Source organism: Episyrphus balteatus, chromosome 3, assembly GCF_945859705.1.
Source record: "Episyrphus balteatus chromosome 3, idEpiBalt1.1, whole genome shotgun sequence".
NCBI lineage: Eukaryota > Metazoa > Arthropoda > Insecta > Diptera > Syrphidae > Episyrphus > Episyrphus balteatus.
In genome coordinates, this window is record NC_079136.1 from 71,654,168 (window position 1) to 71,680,731 (window position 26,564).

General features: G+C 30.7%; 1 protein-coding gene across 2 annotated transcripts in view; it reads left to right on the top strand.

Moving 5' to 3' along the window:
* Positions 1-26,564, top strand: part of LOC129915307 (immunoglobulin superfamily member 10) — a 454,480-nt gene that overhangs the window by 47,174 nt on the left and 380,742 nt on the right. For both annotated transcript variants that reach the window (XM_055994794.1, XM_055994795.1), the window contains exon 2: positions 20,137-20,186. The gene's annotated coding sequence lies outside the window, so the exon portion shown is untranslated. The remainder of the gene's footprint in view (positions 1-20,136; positions 20,187-26,564) is intronic.

The following is a 26,564-nucleotide window of genomic DNA, read 5'->3' on the forward strand; positions in this document are numbered from 1 at the left end:
GAAGAGAATTTCTCTTCTCAGAATCATTCTAGCTGTCATTTTCATGCCAATAAAATGGTTTCAGAAGACTTCTGCATGATTCCGGACGCTTCCGGAGAGCCAATCGAAAACGACAATATAAAACACAAAATTCGGCTTTTTTCAAAAAATAAACTTTGACAAATGAGAGCAAAGAGCACAAGTCATGTAGCGGATTCAATCAAAGACCATGATTAGGAGAGGAATGTTGCGGATCAGCAACAACGCTTTGGAGTTGAGGTCACTTGAACTATAATTGAATTATTTCCAAAAACCTATAAATGGAATGACACCTGAACTTTAGGACTAATGTCGTTTTCGATTGGCTCTCCGGAAGCGTCCGGAAGCATTTAGAAGTCTTCTGAATCCGTTTTATTGACTTGAAAATGACAGCTAGAACGCTTCTCAGAAGAGCAATTCTCTTCTCGATTTAAAATCAGAATCACTAATACATGAACACTAAAATGTCAACAAAAAAATACTCAATCATTATTTTTTTGTTGTCATTCAAAAATGTATTGTTTAATGAAATTAAAATTAACTAGAAGATTAAAATGGGTACCTTAATGCGATGGAATGATTTTTTTGAGCTTTTATTCTTCATAGTCGTCTTCAGATTTATAATTGTATATATTTTTTTCGTTTGGAGAAAAAAAATAAATATTTGACATTTTTGAAATTTCACAAACACAAAAAAAAAAAAAAACAGAATTGAGTGGAAGCGACTTGACTGTTCCATTTGATTTCAGAATGAGTGAATTCTTGAGTGAAACCAATCGAAAACGACATAAGTTAAAAAATATTTTGCTGTTCAGAGAAAATATTCAAAAGCTTTTCAAAAATTCTCTTATAGTTAACTTAAATTAAGGTAAAGTTTGAGGTTTTAACTCATTAAAACGAAAAACATTTTTATAATTTGCAATTTAGGCGCATTTAGAATAACTACCTCCCTGTAACACCTTCATGTCTATTTTACGGACCTAAAGTGTGTGGGATGCGTAGGTACATATTCGTGTGGTAAAAGTGTTAAAAAGAGCATTCAACTGTGAATTTGGTATTCGTTTCGTATCGTATATGGTAACAAGGGTTGCTGCAGATACCGCGGCTGTTGTTTTGTAGGTATATTTCTGGGAGTCCTAGGTGGATGGTGATGGATGTAACCCGCTTTTTCGCTTTTGTTCTTTGTCATTGGACTGAAGCTAGACGGACAAGAGGACAGGTTGGTGGTGGCACTTCGAAAAGGGAAAAAAGGGACGACAAAATGTAAATGCCAACATGTTAACCAAGTTAACAACAATCGCTGCCTGAATAAAATTAACCTAATGGAATGAAATGGGGTCCTCGGGTCAACTTTACTATATACAAAGTACACACCAGCCTATACCAGTAAAAGGGTATAAGAGTTAGGGTGGCAGGTATAGAGGTAGGCCTATATTAAAGTTGCGGGTGAATTAAAGCATGAAGATAGACATTTTACGCAGGCTGTGTGTTGTATGTCATCCTCTCCAGTATTTGACGTGTTCTCACCTCTGCTAGGATGAATATACGGAATTGTCGAGGGACAGGAGGGATATATAATGTGGTGTTAGTGTGTTTTGACTTACGTCTCAGTGTGGCTACAGTGACAGGTGTTGAACGATTGATCTATTGATAGGCCACTTTTAATCTTGGGTCTTGCATCTCTTTGATGGCGGCACGGCAGTGGCATAGTAAACATTCTCTTAGACAAAGGCATGGGGCGCTAATTCAGTCACTGTCAACATATTTATGTGGGTAATTACCTGCGTTTATTGGAATTTTAGACCAAAAATACTCGAGTTAATTAGTTTGAGGGAGAGCTTTTGACGTAGTATGTTCTTGTTTTTACACGCATAATTTTGTAGATTGGAATGTGTCTTTTATATCTTCTCTCTTTTGAAATATATACAAAAGCTAGAAGTGGCAGAATGGAAGGAAGACAAAACAAAAAAAAAAAAAAGATAGTGATTGATGGGAATAAAGAGGAATAATAATGAATATACTCCAATATAGAAAACCTTGTAGTTAAATGATTTTAGAACTTCACAAAGCAGTTGTTGGTATTAGATGAAACACCATCAAGATAAATTGTCTTCTGAGGCCATTCAATTAATGGATGCTCTAATTAATAATAAGTAAAGACATCAATCACACTACTCTGGCATCTATAAGAGATTACATCGCTTTTGTTTTTCGGGGGAAAACGAATGTCCTTTACTATGTTCTATATCTATAGGAGTTCTTTTCATCCTTATAGAATCTATAATATGGACCAATAAATGTGAGGGGAGTGTTTCTATTTGTGTTTTGTTTAAATATATAAGCTTGAGTGGGCTCTATTCAATTGAGCCTATAATTGGCTTTATTTCGCTTATACCAAACATAAACCAGAAGATGACACCATCCAACACAACTTATGGTGTACTTTGGTGTTTTGTAGGAAGTTTTTTGAAAACCATATGGTTTTTGGAAAACAAAGGGCGGTTGAAAGTGTGGCTGTTATTAAAGATTTTTGATGAATAGAGAAGGTTTTCAATTGAAAATTAAAATACCTTGACATTTTTAGGTATTTACAATAATTTGTAGATCATTGGACATGATAAGGAATTATTTTTAGTTGAATTATTTCCGTGCGACTCGTGTTTTTATAATAAAAAAAGAGGGTATCAATAAGACCAATCAACTCAGTTGCACCCCCGAGTCATACAAGGCAAAATTATGACGATAAAACATAAAATGTACTTAAAGTACCTCAATCAACATAAACACAGACTTTGGATAGCAGAATTAGATCTCACCTCTTCGATATTCGTAATAGCACTTGAAATTGCGAAGCGAAAGAGGAACTTGCAATCACATTGATAATATTGCAACTTTTTGAAACTTGAAGGATTGCAACACTGAACGTGCTTGTTTTCATATTAGGTAGCATTGAGTCGAAAATATAATTCATTAATCGTAAGCTACGTGTCCAAATATAATATACGTAAAGGAAATACAATAATCTAAAGCAGTTTTTAAAGTGTTTAAGGGCGGAATTGATAGTCGCGTTTTTGAGATATTCCCGTTACAAAATCTCGAAAATCGATTTTTTGCTAGTATTGCCCTAGCTTACAGTTGTTTTGATTTAGGAACATAAGAATTTTTTTTCTATAGGTTCTAGGTGTGTTGAACTCGAACTTAAAATCAGAATTTTTTTCTACCAGATCGCGTTTTTTTTGTTGAGATATTCGCGTTATAAAATCTCAACAATCGGTTTTTAAACAAAAAAAAAAAAAAAAAAAATAGGAGCAATTTTCCTAACCAGTGTAATATGACATTCTACCCAGCTAAAGTTTAAGTAAGGGTTTTTAAAAAAAGTTTAAGTTATGGTCATATTGAAAATGAACAAAGTTTGGAGACTTCAAATTTTCAAAAATAAACCTTGATAAAAGCTCAGTATAGAATAATATAACTGCACTGTTGCAAAAAAATAATCCCAGTAATTGTAGCTGATGAAATGCAAATTTGTTGCGCAAAATTTAATTTTATAGCTCCCACTATAACATAACTGTTAATTTCAATTTTAATTTTAAAAAGTGCACTTCCGGTTTGCTTAGGCGAGTGGAGACATTTTGAAAGAATAATTTTTTTTAGTTTGTTTCTTTTGCCATTAATTGTAGCTTTAGAAAACAAAATTTTTGATGCAAACCACAATTTGTAGCTCCAACACTTTTTAAAGGCTTTGTTTAAAAATGTAAGCTCAAAGGTAATCTTTCAAAATCCCAAAATATTCGAAATTCAAAAGTTTTTTTTTTACAAAAATTTAATTATTCCAATTAACCTAGACTCAGATGAAACGCTAAAAGATTAAAGATTCCGCTAAAATAAGACGAAACCTTATGTGTTTAGTGGGAGACGGAGAAAACCCCGACATTTTGAATCCAGAAAACCCAGAATTTCGAAAATCCAAAAAACCCAAAATCCCGAAAACTCAGAATCCTGAAAACCCAAAAATCCAAAAAAAAAAAAACAAAATCCCTAAAATAAAACAGAAAAAGTAAAAAGCTCTTCTAAATTTTCTGTTCGTCGAAATTTTAAGTGAAACATAAAATAAAACACCAATTAAATAAAAATATTACTGGAATTAAACAGTTATATTGTTTTTTAAATGTGTTTGCTTTTCATAACTTCATACTTAATACATACATAATTTTTCGAGATTTTGGGTTTTCAGGATTCTGGGTTTTCGGTTTTCGGGATTTTAAATTTTCGGGATTCTGGGTTCTCGGAATTCTGGATTTTCAGGATTTTGGTTTTTCGGGATTTTGGATTTTCGGTATTTTGGATTTTCGGTATTTTGGGTTTTCGGGATTTTGACCCCAACTCGTGTTTAGCTTGTGATCATATTTTAGAGACGACACTCCCATTTCCAGGTAAGAAAGAGTGTCATCTAAAGTTTTTTTTTGTTTAATTAAGCTTTTTAGTTAAACAAAATAATACTCTTTTTATGTTATTTTTTTACATTTTGAAGTGTCATCTAAAGTTTTTTTTTTTTAATTAAGCTTTTCAGTTAAACAGAGTTATACTCTTTTTATATTATTTTTTTTACATTTTGAATAGAGTTGCCATATCTGTTGGCCGGCCTTTTTTTAAGCATTTAAAGAGTTTTCTTATTTGATCTAGTTTGATCAAATAAATTACGACAAAATTAGTTATGTTACAGTTTTCACTTTAAAATAGGGTTTCCATTTAAAAAAAAGTTTCCATTTTCAAAACCCTTTTTGTTTTTCTACTTTGAAATTAAAAAGAAATCGAAATAAAGTGCATGGGGTGATAACCTAAGGTCAAAGCTGAATTATTAAAAAAGGGATTCTTCAAAGAATTTGTTTATTATAGAAAAAGTCAATCAACCAAATTAAAAAAATAATGTATAAAATATTTTAATACAATTATTATCTGTTAAATAAAAAAACTTGAAAAAAAAAACGTTTCCCAATTTACCTTTTTCATACTGTTATTCGATTGTATAATTCATCCATTATCAAGCTTTTTATATATCCTTCCACCAATCAACCTATAAATTATAATTTAAATTTAATTTCAAAGCAAAAATAAGGCTTTTAAATAAATTTGTACATCATTTCATTAAACGTAATTTTGAAAAATGAAACTTTGTTCTGCTGCCTGCCTACCATCAAAAAGATGTTTTTTTTTTTTTTATTGTTATCGGATAAAATCTTGTAAAATGGTGAGCCCATTATCCTTCATCAAAGTCAAAGAGTTTCATTGCCTCAGTAAAACAAAAACACTTGCAAAAAAAAAGAACAATTCATTATGAAGCTTTCTCACAAAAACCGTTGTTGAAGGTAATAATTCTCCAAAAACATAAAGAAATCTAATTACGAAGGACTTCAACCGTAAAGTCAAAGTCTTAAGACAATTTTCTATTTAAAAATAAATTATTATTAATATTACAAAAGGCAACAGCAACAACATTTTACCGTTCAAAGCAAATATATTTTTTTTTTTGTTTCAATTATTAAATATCAATAAGTGATTTATGGCATTAATTACTGGTTTTGAGAGGGCAATGTCCTTCTGAAAGGATGTTAATGAACAGAAGTCATTGTTTTATTGTTTTTCGTGACTAAAGTTTAAGTGAGTCCTTAAGTTGAATTGGAAGGTGGAATTAGGTAAAAAAAAACAGGTAGGTTCATATAAACAGACAAAAAAACAACGTTTTGCTTCGATATTTATTTAAGGGGTGAAATGAAAAGGCCATCAAGTTATAACAGAATGAACGCAATTTGCGCACATGTAATCCTGTATCGAGGAGTTAATAATATCCTTGTTTTTCTTGTTTTTTTTTTTTTTGTTGGTATTTATATCCTTATATTTTGTTTTTTTTTTTTTTTTTTTTGGTATTTTTGTACTTTGGAACTCTACCTGTTTCTGTGTGGTGTTGTTCGGCGTTTTGTATTGTTTGCTTGCCTTGGGTTTTTGTATTCTGAACTGATATTGTGTTTGCATGGGAAGTGAATGTGAATATTCATGAAATGCATAACATTGGCTGGCTTGTTGTTTGTTTTCATATGTGTAGTACAACACTAGAATCGTATGTAAATTATGAAAATATTTGCACAATTCATTAGCATAATAAGTTCTTTAATCATAAACCATATACATACACCAACGCATTATGGGGTCTATGCTCGACTTCCTACATTATTTAAAGCTTGTTGTTTAGATTGGATATAATGTTAACTGAAATGGAAAAACAACAGAAAATCCATAAGATATTAAATTGTGAGTTATGATTTTATTTTTATATTTGTCTGTCTTTGATTTGATATTCGAATCAAAAGGAGGTGTTTTTGTTAGGTGAAAATGTCAATTTATTTTGATTATTTTTTGTTTTTAAGTATAAACACCATTTGCACCTAATTTTGTTTCATTTTAAAGTAAAACAGAAAAATTTTTCCACTGCTAGAGTCAAATCTTAAAAAATAAATAATAATAAATAGTTTTCATGTTTATTTATGTACATATATTGTATAAAGATCAAATAAATACACGACTGGGTCGCACGTACTTGCTCTTAGAATTCAAATGACTGACATTTTTAAGACTTTTTTATACAAATTTGGTAAATGTAAATGAAAATAAAAAAAAAAAAAAAAACATGAAGAAACTCGTTCTTCAAATGTAAAAAAACAACCCTTTCAATAAAATTGGTTTCTAAAAAAGTATACAGTTTATTTTCTTTTATAAAGATGCGTTTTTAGGAAAAAAAAAAAATTCAAAAAGTTTTCAAATAAAGTTCGTAGGTACGCCATTTTTAAACAATTATTAACCAACACCTAAAACGAAAATTTCAAATTATCAAAAATTCGATTTCTCAAAAAATTATCGAAAATTCGATTTTTCAAAAAAAAAAATTTTTTTTTTGAATCTCAAAACAATTTTTTTCGGGAAGGGTATAGCCCGACTCAGGACAACACGACTTTGTACACCCCAACTCACGACAGCCCGACTCAACCCATAGCCCAACTCAAGATAACCCGACCTATCACAACTCGACTCAGATCGAGTTTCTACCTGAGTCGAGTTGCGATGAGTCGATCTATCTTGAGTCGGGCTATGGGTTGAATCGGGCTGTCGTGAGTCGGGGTGTACAAAGTCGTGTTGTCCTGAGTCGGGCTCTGCTTCTACTTTTTTTTCAACATGAAAACGGCATGAATGTTTTATTTGCAATGAGAAACAATAACCAAAAGAGTATGTTTCGAAAAATTTTAGTTTAATGGATTTTTTTTTAATGGAGAAAGAACATTGTGCAACAAGTACCAAAACAGCCTGTTAAAATAAGGGTCGATTTAAAAAATTGGTTAAAATATTTGGTATTTGTCTTCAAAAATAAAAAAGACCATGAACACATCATGGGTCGAAAGGTTTGTTTTTTTTTTTATTTTATTGAATTTAACTTAAAAAAAATGTTCTAACTTCAACAAAAAATTCAAGAACTAGCATAAAAATGTCCAAAAATTTCTTTTACTACCAATACTTTGTGGTCTCTGTTTTAAATTTAAAAAAATAAATTTTTCATTGAATATAAACATAAATAAATCCAAGAACGAATATCTTTTTGGTATCAATTTAACTAAATTAATGGCTTTTATAATGTTTTGAAAAAGAAAATTAGTCATTTTTTAACCAGAATTATGAGTAAATGAAAGTTTTAAAAAATTATTTTCAAACTTTAGGAATGATCGGTATGCAGAAGATATTAACCGATTTTGATTATTTCTTAAACCCTTGTAATCTTAACCATTAACTTTTCCGCTATAAGGATTTGAAATTCCGTTTTTGAAATATTACCGTTATAAAATGCTAAAACTCGTCATTTTGGCTGTTTTCGAGCTTCGGTTTTTATGTGGGGTAATTCATTATAAACAAATTTGTACCGGTGATTATAAGAAAAGATATTCTTCTCTCCAAAACTGTTTAAATTTTCCCGATATCTTAAGATATCTTAAGTTTTAGTTAGTAAGCCAAAGAGAAACTTAATTTAATCTAAAGTTTAAGTCATTGATTACAGATTTTTTGCCACAAGAACCAAAATATACTTTTCTGAAGGTTTTTGGGTTACTGAACTCGAATACGCAATCAGAAAAATTCTATTAGCCTCCGTTCTTGAAATATTACCGTTATAAAAAAAAACGGTTTTTTGCATTTTCTAACGGTAATATTTCAAGAACGAGGGCAAATAGAATTTTTCTGATTGCGAATTCGAGTTCAGTAACCCAAAAACCTTCAGAAAAGTACATTTTGGTTCTTGTGGCAAAAAAAGTTTAATTTTGTTGGCCTGTGTTGTTTCTGATTCAAAGACCGCTACTTAAATTTTAAATATCTTGGGCAGTAAAAGAGATATCGGAAAGATTTAAACATTTTTTGAGAGAATAAAACCAGTTCTTATAGGCACCGTTACAAATTAATTCATAATGAACTACCCCACATAAAAACATAGCCTCGAAAACAGTCAAAATGACGTTTTTTGACATTTTCTAACGGTAATATTTCAAAAATGGAGGCCAATAACAATTTTTGACTTCAGATTCGAGTTCAGCACATCAAAAACTACTAGAAAAGTATATTTTGGTTGTTGTGGCAAAAACCTTGTTGACCAGGAGTGTAATTGCTCTACGAGAAATTAAAAAAAAATTGTTTTAATGATGGCAAAGGCTTAATTTCTTGTAAATATATTGTTAACATGTTATTCTAAATAATTTTAAGATTAACAATGCTCAATCAACCATAAATTTCCTTATAGCCAATATGATCTTCTATTAACTATGACCGAAGAACGTCAAATTTAATTGAAATTGAATTAAAATACATCAAAAATAATAACAACTAAAAGCTTGTAGAATTCAGTAGATTATGTAACTAAATAATATGGAGTTCCAATAGCCTGTGTGATATTTATTAACATTTTGGTTAAAAGATAATACTATAAAATGCAATAAATTGTTAATATTCTAATAATAATCTGCCTGTAAGCAAATATCTATGTATCATTAAATAATGGCTTAAGGTGCAATTAAACACTGATGATGTATTAATCTTGCAGAATACTGAACCCAAAACCAAAGCTAACTATATCAAACACACAAAATAAACGTGCATCGTATGCATACGTCAAAGTATATCGAGAAACACAATGTCTTCTCAAAACTCCAACCCAAAATCAATACCTAAAACACCGATATCCTTCTTTACCCTTCAAGGCTCTGATGGTTGTTGGGGAACCAAAACTTATATATATAGATGAAAATGTACCTTTCCGTATGCCATTCATATACAAAAGAGATATTGTTTCTAATAGGTCCTTTGACCTGTTGCTGCCAACTGCCAATTCCAAATCCACCTCGCCTCGCCTCTTACTTGTTCCTTTTCACTCACTCCCCCGCTGACAAGAGTATATGGATACAAGGACAAGCACCAAGCCATAGCTATTATGCAGCATGAACTGTTATGACAAGTTTGTTTTTTGCCTTTTGCGTTATAGCTAGTCTAGGAGGCTATAAGGCTATGAGGCTATATATGACTGTGACAGTAAAAGTAACACTAGTCACAGAGAGTAGGTATTTATAGATATGTAGAAATATCCTTGTGTGTATGTATATCTAGAACAGAAATGGCACACAACGAAAATGTGATAATATGTCACATGATATGCTGTTATCGGTTGATGATTGTATCCTTGTTCCCTTATAGGGAAAGGATATTCTATATATAACCTATGTTGTATCGACGTTTTGTGGAGCCTTTAGTATGCGCTTGTGGAATTGGGCTCGGGGTGTTTGTGCCAATTTAATGGATTATGTTGTAATCCTTTGTGTATTTGAATTTCTTTCATTTGCTTCTGCTTTCTATACGGATGCTGCTGCTCCTGCTACTGTTACATGTGTATTTTCTCTGTCGCTATAGCTGGTTTGTTATAATGGGAAAATTTTCGAATCTTCATCGTTTGAAGATTTTTATATACACTCATATCAGGTCCTATTATCGTTTATCATCTTTATATTGTGTTATGTCACGCACAGAGAAAAATATGACCCGCTAAAAACTAACAGATTGCCATATTGTTTTACCGTCCATACATTTCATAAGGAAATCTTATTAAAATCAACGATTAATAAGGTTTTTTTAAGGAGATTTCTTATTATTTTTATAGAGAAAATCTTATTAAAATTTGACTGAAAAGTTGATTTTTTTTACAACTTAGCACTAGAACAAAAATCGCGATCAATATTTTCATGGCAGGTTGGTTCAGGTGGTAAGGTGGGCGACTAATGATTTGAAGTCTCCAGTTCGATTCCCAGCCTGGTCATCGTTTTTTTTATTTTTTTGCAGATTTTAAAACAATAAGGAAAACCCGATTGTTTTAATAAGGTTTCCTTCTTGGATGAAAACCATAGAGAAATCTTATTGTTTTTGTTCTATTTTATGTGGTCTATTTTTCTCTGTGCGTTATCGAGAAATTTGAATATGAGATTTTCTTCGTGTGTTAGGGTTTATTACTTACAAAAAAAAAATGGTTCTTGTGTTTCAACAAAAAAAAAGTGAATGAAATTGATACATATTATAGATAGAGATTGATATCTATGTAGGTTAAATTTAAAATCTATAAGAGTATATTTTTCATTGGTCGGTTTAAAGGGTTATATTTGGATTTTAGAATTTGAATTTTTGTTTTGATTTTGATGAGGATCAATTTATACAAGAATAATAGTATTTTTGTAGAATACAAATTATATTATTAGTGACTCAAAAAAAAAAAAAAAAATCCTATAAGAGTGGAGAAACATTCTTCATGAAATTAGTGCTATTTTTTCATAAACTGACTTAAAAAATAAAGAAATATTTTTGGTTCAACCAAAAATGTATTCATTTGAAGAAGTAAGTTCAAAGCAGGGTTGTAAAAATATCAATTAAAAATATCAATTAAATCAACTGAAAAAAATTTGCATTAAAAAAAAAATTATTGCAACTGAACAATATTTATTTACATTGAAAATTTTATTGCAAATAATAAAAAATTTTCTGCTTGAACCAAATTAAGGAAAATTTAAAACTTGATTGTTTTAAGAAATTTCATATAAGTAGTGTAAAAAAAATAAAATCTTTTTTTGTAATTAATTAAACATCGTTTCAAATGATTTTTTACACAAAATCAAGTATGCTATTTGATTTCTTGCATAAAAAGTAATTTAAAAAAAAAAAAATTTCGAAAATCACTAGAGCCGTTTTTTGTAATTATAATGTACTATAAAAATTTTCTTACATTTAAAAAAAAAAAAATTGGTACGCCATTTTTAAGAAAATATTATCCAATGCATAAACACAAAATTTTTGTTTTGAAAACATCGATTTTTCAAAAAAAAAAATTTTATGTTTTTTACTACACACAAACATTTTAATCAAAATCGTTACAGCCGTTTTTGAAAAAAATTAACTGTTCTATTTCCGTTATATGACAGGTACCGTTAGTTTTGGTCCTAAAAAAAATTTCAATTCGTCCTCTAGGGAATCACCCAAAACTGTTAACTACCAAGTTTGAAGAAAATCGCTCCATTATTTTAGGCTGTAGCTCGAGGTACACACAGACGGACTGACAAACAGACAGAATTGCCGGACCACCCACTTTTTTGGCATTCTCCATCATCGTCAGTCATGTAAAATTGTTATCTGGAGTTCGATTTTTTTTACGAATCGTAAACTTGGCCTATAGTACCTATATTGCAAGTAAAAATCAATGAAGAATGTGATCATTAAATATTTTTTTTAGATATTCTACGAATTTCTTACAATTTTGACTTTTTGGCCTAGCTGAATTTTTTCAATGCAGAACATTTTTTATTCGCAATAAATTTTTTTTAATGCAAAATATTTGTATTTTCAATGTTTGCATTAACATTTTTTCTTTTAATGCAATTTTTTTCAAAAATTTTGTATTTCCAACAAATATTTTTTTTAATTTTTAATGAAAAACAAATGCATTAAAAATAAAATGTGTTTTTACAACCTTGTTTAAAAGTTCATCCTTATTGATTTTATTCGAAAATTATTTTTGTTAACAAATAATGTTTTGTCTATATGTCTTTTGTGCTTTTCTCTGGAAAAAGTGAAATAAGTCAGAGTTCAGACTTCAAAATCTTTTATCCTTACTCTCACATTTATATTACTATAAGAATCAAATATCAAAGCGTTTTTATTATTAGCTCTGTTAAATTCAATACAGATGCATTCCAGAGAAAAATGAGCATATTATTGGCAATTCTGGTTAATAATATTTATTTACGATTTCCATATTTTTATAGTAGGTATCAATATCTTGTAAATTCTTTTATTCTTGTTTAATGTACCTACTCACATTTTAAGAAAATTGAATTAAAAATATTCTGAGCTCAAAAGAACAAAGAATTTATTAAAATCGCAGACACTGTCACAGGCTTTATCACAACAAAAATATTATAGGTATTGATTGAAATTGTGTTTTTTTACTTCTTATAACAAAATATAATACCGTAGATACTAATGGGAAGGGGCAATATTCTGTATTCCATAATTCTGTATGACAAAAATTTTGTATTCTATTATTCTGGTTTTCTATTATTCTGTAGTTAAAAATTCTGTAAATCAAAAATTCTATTTTTCAAAATTCTGCAAATTCTTATTATTATGCTTTTCGAAATTCTATAATTCCAAATCTCTACACTATTAGCCTCTTTTCACTAAAGCTGAAAGAGATAATTTTCGAAATTCAAATTGTATAGAAAAAAAAAATTAAAAAGTGTGCATTTTTTTCATTTACCTACAGAATTTCGGAATCCGAATTTTGGAATACAGAATTTTGGAATTCGAATTTTGGCATACAGAATTTTGAACCCAATCTGACTCCAACTTTAGAATTGATCATCTTAAAACATTTCCAAAAACTGTTAATATTCAATCCTCTTATAATTATACTGTTCGTTATATTTTTCTTCAACAACCCTTTTTTGAAATTAAGAACATACATACTAGGTACTTTTGAACTGTTCTATTACACTCTTTTGAATTCTTACATCAAAAGAACCCTTTTTGCATACCCTGATGGTGGTGGTATAAGCAGAACCAAAAGAGCAGTTTTTGTCAAAAGAACTTGCAGTGTAATCAATGGCACTTACGCCTCCAAATATACTACAAAATTCTCTTTTTTTTTTGTTTTTGTCAAAAGAATTCCCATCAATTCCATTCGGAAATGAATAATTGGTTCAAAAAATTCGTTCGATAAGTCTGTCCTGACATTAACCAACAGATAAAACAAAATTAACAAAAAAAAAAAAAAACGTTAAGTAAAACTTTTTAACCGCATATCGTAAACGGAATGTCAGAACAAAACTCAACGGAGCGCATCGAATTTTCCCATTTTTGTTTTTATCTTTTTTATCAACAAAAAGGAAAAAAAAAAATAAAAAAAAACTTTACCATACCAGGACTCTCTCCTTGCTAAGTCCATGTTGCGGCTTCATTCCGACAGAGAGATATAACTATATATGGAAAAGGGAATGTCACAAAGAGGGACGCTGCGCTCTGGCATGAAGGAACTTTAGCCAAGGCAATCGTTTCCCATTTCGTTTTGTTTCTTATTGAATGGTTTATCCGTAAACTTTTTCCCTCATTGATCAAAGCATAATTAAATTATGTAATCTAAGCGACATTTGCATTCAATCAAGGGTCGAAGCGGAAAATAAATAATTCGACTCTTCAATTATAGAAAGATATTCGTATTCGTCCGTTTTTGTCTCAAATGTTCAAGGATTATTAGGGGTAGGTACACAAATATAGAAGGAATGGACTTATGTTCATTTCATCCTTTAAATTAGGGGATATTTGCATTTTTTAGAATTATGTATTGATAAATTAAAAATACTACAAAATGTTCGATAACCGGAACAGACCTTTTATCTTTTCCTTTTTTTTGGTATAAGACAATAATAATTTTTCATTGAATGGGTTTCAATGATTATCTTAGTGGAAGAAAATTGATTTAACAAGATTAAGATTGAAAAAAATTTAAATATAAAATAAATTCTTTATCTTGTGATGATTTTTGTCAAAGTGGAGGTAAGGTTGTTAGATTCCAGAGTTTTTCAAAAGAAAGCACAGTAAAACCCGAGTTGAGAAAAAAAGAAACAAGTTTTATTTTTACACCTTAAAAATCAAGGAACACAATAAAAGGCTCTTTTGTTTATTCAATCGACTTTGGCAACAAAAAACATTTTAATTAAAAAAAAAATATTAAAAGATAGACTTCACACGCAAATTAGGTATCATAACTAAATATCATTATCTAAATGCAATTCAAAAATTTAATTTTGTAAACATTTTTATATATAATTTATGAGAAAAAATTTTTTTTTAATTTATTAATTTTTTTTTCAAAAATTTTGTAATATTTTTTATTGACACCAGAAAATTTTAAACAGACACTCCCGCCGGCATCATCATTTTAGCACAATTAACAATACTGGTTTTCTAGATTTTTCCAACTAAACGCCTGACTATCCCAAAAGCCCAGTTTTTCTTGATTTTTCAATATAATGTAATAAATAAAAACATTTTTTTTTAAACCTTCCAAAATAGTAATTTCCAGATTTAAAATCTTTAAAATTTCCACTATAATGTAGTTAAAAAAAGGTGAAAAAAGGGTAAACCTCGGAATGAATGAATACTAGAAGTGTATTTAGAAGAGTTGTAAGAATATCAATAAAAAAGTGCATTTAAAATTAAACAAAAAAATTATTGCAAATAAAAATATTTTTCACTAAAAAAGCAATGTTATTGCAATGAAAATAAAATGCACGACTGGGTCGCACGAACTTGCTGTTAGGGTTCAAGTTGCTTGAATATTTGTACTTTTTATATAGAAATTTAGTAAATGTAATTATTGTAAGTATATAAAAAAAAATAAAAAGGAATAAAACGACATCTTAAATCAATTTGTTATAGTCTAAGAGCCGGGAGCAGATTTTTTGCGTGAGAGGTAACCGATTCATATTAATATTAGAATAAGTCCCAGCCATGGTGATGACAAAAACGAACGTCTGCCAGCATGTGTCTGCGCCTTTCCTGAGAAAAAGTGCATCAAAAGTACATTTTTTCTGAAAATTGATTTAGTGAGGGTAACAACCTGGAAACAATTGGAACCTGACGCCCTCGTCGCCCTGATTACAAAAACACCCATGACAGACGTTTTAACCGCGCCCAAACACCCGACAGACGAGCCCGAAAACGCGCATTTTTACGCGTTTTTAGGGATTAGGGTAACCACCTAAAAACAATTGGAACCTGACGCCCTCGTCGCCCTGATTACAAAAACACCCATGACAGACGTTTTAACCGCGCCCAAACACCCGACAGACGAGCCCGAAAACGCGTTTTTTTATGCGTTTTTAGGGATTGGGGTAACCACCTAAAAACAATTGGAACCTGACGCCCTCGTCGCCCTGATTACAAAAATACCCATGACAGACGTTTTAACCGCGCCCAAACACCCGACAGACGAGCCCAAAAACGCGCATTTTTACGCGTTTTTAGGGATTAGGGTAACCACCTAAAAACAATTGGATCCTGTAGCCCTTGACTCCCTAAATGCAAAAATACCCACGACAGACATTTTATCCGCGCCCAAACACCCGACAGACGAACCCGAAAACGCGATCTTTTACGCGAACGCAAGGGCTTGGGGTAACCACTTGAAATTAGTCTCATTCTGTTGGTCTTGACTCTCTGATTACAAAAATACCCATGACAGACGTTTTAGCTGCGCCCAAACCCCCAACAGACGAGTCCTAAATCGCGATCTTTTTCGCGAAATAAAACACCAAGGACTTGAGGTCACCACTTGAAATTAGTCTCATCCTGTTGTCCTTGACTCCCTAATTGGGAAAATACCCATGACAGACGTTTTACCTCCACCCAAACCCCCAACAGACGAGTCATAAATCGCGATCTTTTTCGCGAAATAAAAAAGCAAGGACTTGGGGTAACCACTTGAAATTAGTCTCAGCCTGTAGCCCTTGACTCCCTGATTGCAAAAATACCCAGGACAGACGTTTTATCCGCGCCCAAAGACCCGACAGACGAACCCAAAAACGCGATTAAATTTAATTGAAGATTTTTGTGAACAAAAAAAATTTTTCAAAAATGTTGCTTAAATTTCATACATTTACTAATGCCAAAAGATTGGCTAGGCAATTAAAGGAAAACAACTATTTGAGAGTGATGGACAATCTTCCATATGTAGAAATGAATTCATCGAGACCTTTCATTTGATGTATGTCACAATGTGTTACACCGATGGGCCACGTCCCATACAAAAGTGCCCAGTCTCCTTTAATCGAGTTTTTGGGTTCGTCTGTCGGGTCTTTGGGCGCGGATAAAACGTCTGTCCTGGGTATTTTTGCAATCAGGGAGTCAAGGGCTACAGGCTGAGACTAATTTCAAGTGGTTACCCCAAGTCCTTGCTTTTTTATTTCGCGAAAAAGATCGCGATTTATGACTCGTCTGTTGGGGGTTTGGGTGGAGGTAAAACGTCTGTCATGGGTATTTTCCCAATTAGGGAGTCAAGGACAACAGGATGAGACTAATTTCAAGTGGTGACCTCAAGTCCTTGGTGTTTTATTTCGCGAAAAAGATCGCGATTTAGGACTCGTCTGTTGGGGGTTTGGGCGCAGCTAAAACGTCTGTCATGGGTATTTTTGTAATCAGAGAGTCAAGACCAACAGAATGAGACTAATTTCAAGTGGTTACCCCAAGCCCTTGCGTTCGCGTAAAAGATCGCGTTTTCGGGTTCGTCTGTCGGGTGTTTGGGCGCGGATAAAATGTCTGTCGTGGGTATTTTTGCATTTAGGGAGTCAAGGGCTACAGGATCCAATTGTTTTTAGGTGGTTACCCTAATCCCTAAAAACGCGTAAAAATGCGCGTTTTTGGGCTCGTCTGTCGGGTGTTTGGGCGCGGTTAAAACGTCTGTCATGGGTATTTTTGTAATCAGGGCGACGAGGGCGTCAGGTTCCAATTGTTTTTAGGTGGTTACCCCAATCCCTAAAAACGCATAAAAAAACGCGTTTTCGGGCTCGTCTGTCGGGTGTTTGGGCGCGGTTAAAACGTCTGTCATGGGTGTTTTTGTAATCAGGGCGACGAGGGCGTCAGGTTCCAATTGTTTTTAGGTGGTTACCCTAATCCCTAAAAACGCGTAAAAATGCGCGTTTTCGGGCTCGTCTGTCGGGTGTTTGGGCGCGGTTAAAACGTCTGTCATGGGTGTTTTTGTAATCAGGGCGACGAGGGCGTCAGGTTCCAATTGTTTCCAGGTGGTTACCCTCACTAAATCAATTTTCAGAAAAAATGTACTTTTGATGCACTTTTGCTCAAGAAAGGCGCAGACACATGCTGGCAGACGTTCGTTTTTGTCATCACCATGGCTGGGACTTATTCTAATATTAATATGAATCGGTTACCTCTCACGCAAAAAATCTGCTCCCAGCTCTCGGTCTATTATATTAAGATGCATTTTTAGAAAAAAAATTTAAAAAAAATCAAAATAATTTTTTTGAAAATAAAGTTTTAAAATAAAATTGGTATGCCAATTTGTACAAATCACTAATCAACATCTAAAACCAAAATTTAAAAAAAGTTCAATGTCCGGTTTTCGAAAATTTAATTTTTGAAAAAAAAAAACAAAAAATTCGAAATTGTTTTAAAAATCCAAAAATTAATTTTATAAAACTTTATTTTTGGCTTATATTAAAATTATATAAATACTTTTATACAAAAAGTTTCGTTGAGATGGTATTAGTAGTTTTGGATGAAATCGGATTAAAAAAAAAAAACAGTTCTATGGCTATGATTTTCAAAAAAAAAAAAAAAAAATTTTTGAAAGATAGACCTTGTCTTTTAACTAACATTTGAATTTTTTTTAACAAAATCGTTGGAGCCGTTTTCGAGAAATTTCAATTTTTCTAAAATTGGTATAAGACAAGTATACCGTTATTTTTGGCCCAAAAAAGTTAAATCCAAAAACCCCTCTGGAGAGTCTCCAAATAACGCTAAATATCAAGTTTGACATTAATCGGTCCATCCGTTTAGGCTGTAGCTTCGTATACAGACCAGACAGACTGACAGAGGGATATTCGGGACCCACTTTTTGGCAGTCTCTATCATCGTTAAGTCATGGAAAATTGTTATCACAACTTTTGCAAAAAAAATTTGCAAAAATTTACATTGAAAATAAAATCCTAAACCACTGAAGTCATTTTTGCTTCAAACTTGATAGTTAATAGTTTTAGGTGTTAAATTAAACAAAAAAAAAAATTCCAATTCCAATTTTTTCTTGTCAATTAAAAATCACAAGATAAAAAGAAAAATCATACAAATTTGGTTTGTTCCTTTAATTTTTTTGGACTAGTCTATTATTTTGTCATTCACTAACTGCGATGTGGCCCCTTCAACTTTCGCCATTAACAAAAAAAAAAAAAAAAACTGTTGACACAGTCGCCTATTTGGCGACTGAACATAATCTTTAGTAGAATCATGTGCCTATATTATTTTTTTTTTTGTTGTTAGATAGCTTCCAATCCATTAGTTTTCATTATGACATAGATTTGGTTGTTATTGAAAGCTAATGAATATTTAATACTTAATCCAAGGACATCAACCACATTAAAAAAACATGCAGAACAGAAGTTATTACTTTCCGTAAACAAGAATTGTTTCGATTCCAAATAAAAAAAAGAAACTTAACACATCGATGAAAAAAAAAATAATAATAATAACAAAAGATACAATCCTGTTTATTACTATTTGATTTGGTCTAGTAATGAAAAAAAAAAAAAAAAAAAAAAAAATGCTAACTTGGCGTGTATATTTCCATTTGTTAGTAAGTACGCGTGTATATATTTATATACTCGACTTGTAGTAGTTATAGGTACGCAATAGGAGTCTTTCGTGACATAATATTTATTATAAAAGGTCAGAACAATAAAAAAGTAATTTTGCTAGACCACTTTCGCTCTGATAACACACCAGGAGTTACGAACCTATTAGTGTCAGTGCCCTTAAGATACTAGTTTATTGCTTTAGTCATGACATGTGAGTCCTGTTATAAGGGGTAGAAATAAGAATGTTTTTTCGAATTTTTTCTTTTTCCCAAAATAAAATACATATAATAATGTCTTTTGCAACGAATCTTATATCTTTCAATCTGATGAAAATGTGAAGGAGTTCTATTAATATTTTTTTTTTCTATGAAAATTACGTGGAAAATGTAGTTAACAGGAAAGAAAAAAGCATTCTAATATTATTTTGTGTGTAGTTAGAATTATTATTAGCGCAGAAAAAATGGGCATTAGTGTAATTTATGTAGGTTTCTATAGACACGGTAACTTGTTGGATCAAAACAATAAGTTGTTGACTTATAGACAGTGATTATGTGATGATAATTATAATAGCTCAAGGCTTTTTGCGTGAGTGTCATTTAAATCATTTACTTATCTTGTTGTAAACAACACTTGAAGAAAATAATTTTGATGAATTATGTTTATTACCAAAGTCTCCAATTTATATAGCTTAGTCTCCACTTATAATAATTCCATTTTATGAACCCATTTTACTATTTCTTTTAAGAAATTATAAAAAAGACAATAAAAAATAGTTTATAAGCCATTAAAAATTGATAAAAAACTAAAAACAATTTGAATCTCCAATTAAGGAGTTGTTTGTTTTCATTTTCATTAAGTGTGTCAATTGAGTCCTGATGTGTGCCAATTCTCACACATCTTTTGTGTACGTGAAATGACTCACAAAATAATGGGGTAGGTACATAAATGGCTTTATGTAGATATCCAAACAATGAACAACAAAGTTGAAGGACCTAGTGTACCTATATATTCATATGCTTGTAGCCTAGGTACCTACTCCTACAATATATTGACCTAATCAATTTTGTTTTTTTTGTTCTTGTTCTTTTGTTTTGAATTAATTGAATTAATTTTTCCCATTTTATTTGTATATTTTCAGATCATGCGATATATCCAAAAAGGAACACAAAATAAGGAAAAACATTTATGGTAAGTTGATTTATATTTTCAATTAGGTTTTGGTCTTGAGTAGAGAAATTAACTTTTTGTTAATAATAAAGCCCCGATTGTGAATGATGGATTATTATGAATTTGTGACAAATACAAATTTCTATATACACCAACTATATGAAAATCTACTTTTGGGTTGTATAATTAATGGACCAAGTGGTAATCATTTGCATTGATTGAAGTTATTTTTGACCTTTGGATATTAATTTTGTTTAATTTAGATTTTGATATTTTGGCTTCGTGTTATGTTTAAGGAAAATAAAACGGAATTGATAATAGAATTATAAACATAAGTTAAGTATCCACTGAACTTTCTGATGCAATATGTTTTACTTTGGAGGAAACTTTGGTTTTGGAGATGTAAGGAGATACAAAATAAACCCTGCCACCAATCCCATTATCGGTTTTTCTAGCCATCTTTGTAAGAGCCAAAAACCTGTACCTAAGTGGGAAATTTCGAGGCCCAACTTATTAAAAAATTCAACTCTTCAAATATTATTCTGTAATGTTTGCCATTTTATGTTGGATTCATGAACGGGAATAGCAAAAATTAGTGACTCTTCAATTTACCACCAATCATTCAAAAATTGTAGGAATTAGACGAATTTCCGAAATGGTGGTGATTTCTTCAAAAAGTTTATAAAGTCAGAAATATTTATTATCAATTTAAATGATGCACTCTTATATTAAGATAGAAGGCTAAAAATTAGTCAAATATTACTTTATTTCGTTGTTCAAGGATCAATTTCTATGAAACACCCGAAATAACTCCATAAACCATAAATTATTTTTTTTTTAATCTTTTTTTTTTGGGTTTTTTTTTTGATAAATTTTATCTTCCAGCGATATATGAAGAGCTATCTGATTAAAATTACTAAAAACAAATAGAATTATGTCGGTGAAACTATATTATTTTGTTAAAAGTCGTAAAGAAATGACGTTTTGAATATTATGTATAATTTTTTTTTTTATTTCTTATCTCACAATGTGAAAACAAACATTTTTGAAATAATACGGCCTCAGTTTTAGATCATAATATTCCCAAAACAATAAAATTGTTATCTAAATCCATCCCAAAACAGGCGTTCCAAAAATGACAGTTAATTGATGTACGCTACTTATAAATATTTAAAAAACCTGTTTTCGACGTGATAAATAAGGTAAACTGGGGTAAAATGGCATGGTAAAAAATTTATAAACAAAGCTGTAGTGAGTTAAATTTTATTTTATCCTATGGATGAATTTGCTACAAAAATGGCGGAAAAAATTCTTAAATTCCAAAACTAAGTTATAAATTGTTTTTTTTTTTTTTTTTTTTTAAGTAGGTAGGGTCAATGTGGGTAAATGTAAACAGGGGTAAATGAGAACATGGCTCATAACAAGCTTCAGTTAAATCTCTTTGACGCATACATAAGTACAAATCGCGGACGCATGTATCTTTTAACTTATACGTAAAACTCATTGATGTCAAGAGAGAATTCATTCGATGAGCGTATTTTCCGTGAAAGATAATTTTTTAAAGTGTAAAACAAGTCGTTAGTCTTCCAGAAAAATTAAATATTTTTGCAGATTCAATTAAGTCAGTATAATTTGCAAATACTTTTTAGTTTTTAATTTTGATGTAGATTCTATGTGAAACAAACAAATTTTAAAATACAAGACATTTATGTCGATTTGCATGTGTTTACATTCACCCCAGAATATTTTTCATAATGGGTAAATGTAAACAACGTATTCTGGGGGTAAATATAAACATGTATTTTTGCTGAAATTATTGGTTTTAATAAAAATAACGTATTTTTAGTCAATTACTATTGCTAAAGTGCCGCGAAATCACATTTTAAAGTAGCCAACACCATTATTTTCAGTGGATGATGTTGCAAAATCGGTCTTTGACGTAAAAACAAAAAAAAATATGACGTTCACAGCTGCTGAGGATGCATATTGGGTGCCTATATAAAAAATCAATGGAAGAAAACAAAAACTTTTATTGGAATTTGAAAAAGTTTTTGTCAAATATCTTCTTGAACGTTTTTCATGTCGTTATCCATATGATAAAGAGGAAATTCTAAATTTTAAAACACCGTTTACATTTACCCCGAATTTGTAAAAAAACAGAAACATGGTGGGGTATTTGGAAACATGCCATATTTGAGAGTAATTTAAACAATTTGGGAAATATTTGTTTATATTTATAAAGAAGAATTGCCATCATTTCATATTTGCATTTGAAGATACCATTCAAGTTGTTCCGTGAAAACATATAAAAATCTAAAGTCGAAAGAAAAAAAAGACATGAAATTGTTTACATTTACCCGCATTGACCCTATGCTATACCTATAATACCTAACCACTTTGACGTGACGTCAAATACGTATCGATGAATTTTTTTTTACGAAATGGAGCCGTTCAACTTAAATAAACTTTTAAACATTTATAAAATTGCTTTATTTATAGCAGACACCATTATTATGGGTAAAAAAAATTAGTTCCAAAACCTGTTTGGAAAGTTTCCGAATAATCTTACATACCAATATTTTAGTTAATCTGTCCAATCGCTCCTTATAAAGAATGGCAGACAGACAGATGGAATTGCGGGACTGATTTTTTTTGCATTGTCTCTCACCGTAATATCATGCCTGAAATGTTTGTACTAATGCACAACTTGATGAACAGGGTGTCATAAAAGTAATGGCCAAACAAAACATATTGAAAGACCAACTAAAGGTTTCTCAAAATTTGGTTACTTGTTCATCCCAAATCTGTAAGGTTTTCGTTAAAATTTAGTGATGGGAACTATCGAATATAAACTATCAAACTATCGATAGTGGTAAAATATTCATTTATTCGATAGTTTTAAATCATTCATTCATTTAGTTACTATTTTAATTTGAATAGTTTTTTCATTCGATATTTTTTTATTCGATAGTTTTTTTATTCGAATAGTTTTTTTATCCCATAGTTTTCTCATTCGAATAGTTTTTTCATACTAACGAATGACGAAAAAAAAAATAATAAAAATAATTCTTATTTCAAGTGGAGTGATTGAATATAATTCAATTTTAAAGTTCAAGTGACCTCAACTTCAAAGCCTACTGTCGTACTTGGGCGAAACGCTTTGGAGTTTAGGTCACTTGAACTTTAAAATTGAATTTTTTTGTACGACAGTTTTTTCATTCGAATAGTTTTTTTTATTCGATAGTTTTTTCATTCGAATAGTTTTTTTTTATATTCGATAGTTTATTCGATAGTTTTTATTCGATAGTTTATTCGATAGTTATCCGATAGTTATCCAATAGTTTATTCGATAGTGTATTCGATAGTGTATTCGATAGTTTTATTCGATTGAATGAATGAATGAACTATTTGATTGTTCAAATCATTCAGTTACTAACTATCGATAGTTCAAATCATTCGATAGTTCACATCACTAGTAAAATGCAATTCTTGAGAAATTTCTAAAAACCTCTACTGTAAACTAATACACTGAGGGAAAAAATAAATTGAAGTTGAAACGTCGTTGTTTCAAAGATGAACTACTTTGATTTATGTGACTTTAAGATACGAAACCATCAAAAATTAACATTTTTTCCACGTTGTTTTTAAAATGTTCATCTTAAACGCAAAATCATTCCGAATAATAGAGTTAAATCAATGTGGTTTGCATTGATTTTACGTTTTTTTATGGTGGCTTTTACCTCAGTGTATTTTGCTTCCCCTCTCCATGAATTATTTTTGATCTTTACAATTTTTTAACTAACACGTTTTTTAATAGTAGTTGGGAATTTATTTATTCAAATTTCTTTATTTTCAGATTATCACACTGAAAAAATGTGTATCGTTTGATGCTGGTTTATTATTTTAAAAACAAACTTGTCCTCTCATTGAAATTATTGTTACTGAAACAAAAATTTCCCTTCCGATACAAAAATTTCATTTTATAATTTCAATCCGATGCTATGTCAGTAACCAAAACCTTCTATGCATACTAACGTTATAGACCAGTGCCAATCCGGTTTTCAGAAGGCAAAAGTTGAACAAATTATTAGCAGCATAAGGGTGGCGGGGAAATTTAGGATAAATGGTATATTAAAGGGGAAAATAAATTGCCCACAAAAATATTGGGGGAAAGGGGGTGGGTGGGCGAAAAAGTGGGGTGGGTGTCAAAAATCATGGTTTTTTACAATTTCTGTCAAAATTAGACGTCCTTTCGAAAAAAGTCAAATACAAAAGTTGTAGGTAGTATAAATGTCTACAACTTTGACTCACACAATTTTTGTCTATAACCTCAAAAATATTGAAAAAAATGCAAAAATACGATTTTTTGATTTTTTATTTTTATCTTTTACAAAAATGGTTGGATTTTAACAAAACTTGGTTAAAAAATACTTTGTTATGTTTTCTATGTATTAAAAATGTTTTTTGAGCAAAAAGTAAATTTTTGGATTTTTGACGAATTTAATTTGAAAAAATAGCCTATTTTTCAATCAAAAAAGTTACCGAAAAAATTTTTGATTTTTGAAAAGTTTGGAATGCAATTTTTTAGCTTAAAACCGTTTTTTAAAGATTATGTGGAAAAACTATACTTTTGTTTTAAAAAATATTGAGAAAAATTGAAAAAAACAAAAAAACGATTTTGAAGATTGATTTTTCCGAAAATGACAGTAATGTTGGCGAGAAATAATTTTCCATAGAAACCAAATTATGCTTTTCTAATAGTCATTGACCTTTTTTATTTGAATCAAGCACTAAAATAACTCTAACGTGCAAAGTTTTTGAGATATGGAATTTTGAACGTCCCAAACACTATTTTTCTGATTTTTGGCATGGTAATATGTCAAAAACGTGATGTGATAGAATTTTTCTGACTTCGGATTCGAGCTCAGCGCACAAAAAACTATTAGAAAAATATACTTTGATTTCTATGAAAAAAAAGAGTGTGTGTACACATGTACACGCGACTGAAGTTATACTTCTCATTCAGTATATGTAAATGAATTTCATTTGATATTTTTAATTTCTATTATTAAATTAATTAATCCACACATCGTTTTTTTACATTTTTATCAAGTGAACAATAAATTAATTCTTTCATCCTCCTTGCGTCCATGTAGTTTTCAATTTATTCTGTGAAATTTAAACATGTTGTGCGGTTCAGACCGTACGGTATACGCTTAACGAAACTAAATGAATTGAGCATAAAATGTGCGATATGGTTATTTTATGAGAATTGTGTGTGCTTCAGCACTAGTAGTAGCAATATGGAACTTGCAGGGTTGCTACAAAGCTCAAAAGTGAGCTGAGCTCAGCTCACAGCTCAGCTCAAATTTTGAGCTAGCTGACTTTTGAGCTATGTACCATAGCTCAGCTCATTTGAGCTGAGCTGAAAGTCAGCTGAGCTGATGGTTGAGCTGAGCTGTTGGGTGAGCTAAAGTAAAGTGAGCTGAGCTGAGCTGAGCTGTGATGGGTGAGAGGATACATTGATTTTTATTTTTAAAGTATAATGAAATATGAAGATATTTTAAACTTTTATAAAACACCATAGCTCAAGATGTTTGGTTCTAGTTATTAATGAAATTATTTTAACACATTCATATTTTTATAAATAAAACAGATAATTTTTCGTGATCTTTCTCTTGGTTTTTTTAACCCTAGAAAGATAATCATAATATACGTCTCAGAGACGTATGATTCTAAAAAAGATTTTTGGTCTTATGTTAACCCTTTTTGTCATATTTATTTAACTCATTACTTAGATTATTTTAAAGAAGTGATATAATAAATCAAATCAATTTAACAAAAACCCAGAAATTTGAATTGAATTAGATAAAACAGTTCTTTACACGCCATACGTCTTACAGACGTAGATTATCTTTCTAGGGTTAATAGTAAATATATTTCTATTTTTTTAGTAAAATATTTCTTTTTTAATCATACAAAAAAATCAGGTACAATCCGATTTTACGACTTTTTTCAAAATTCCGAGAAAATCGCGTTTGAAAGTTGGGGTAAATTTTTGTTCGAAAAATCCCCGAATCTTTGAACGCTCCTGGAAGCTAAACCGCTTGAGAGCAATTTTTGGGAGTGATGCCAAATGATAGCTTGTGTCATGGGCCTACGCTTTGCACATTGTCAGATTTTTAAAAAATCGCCTTCCATGTTAAACCGCCACATCATGCCTTTTTTTTCAGAATCGTGTCTATTGTTTTTTTACTTTTAAGTTCTCCCGGTTTGAGAACGCGTGGACCTACAGGGATGGGAGTTGTACCCAAATGTAGGTTAGAGTCCCCGCTACCTTTTGGCATCAAAAATTTTATTTTCATTTTCTTCAAAATTCCGCGATATAGGCGTTGGAAG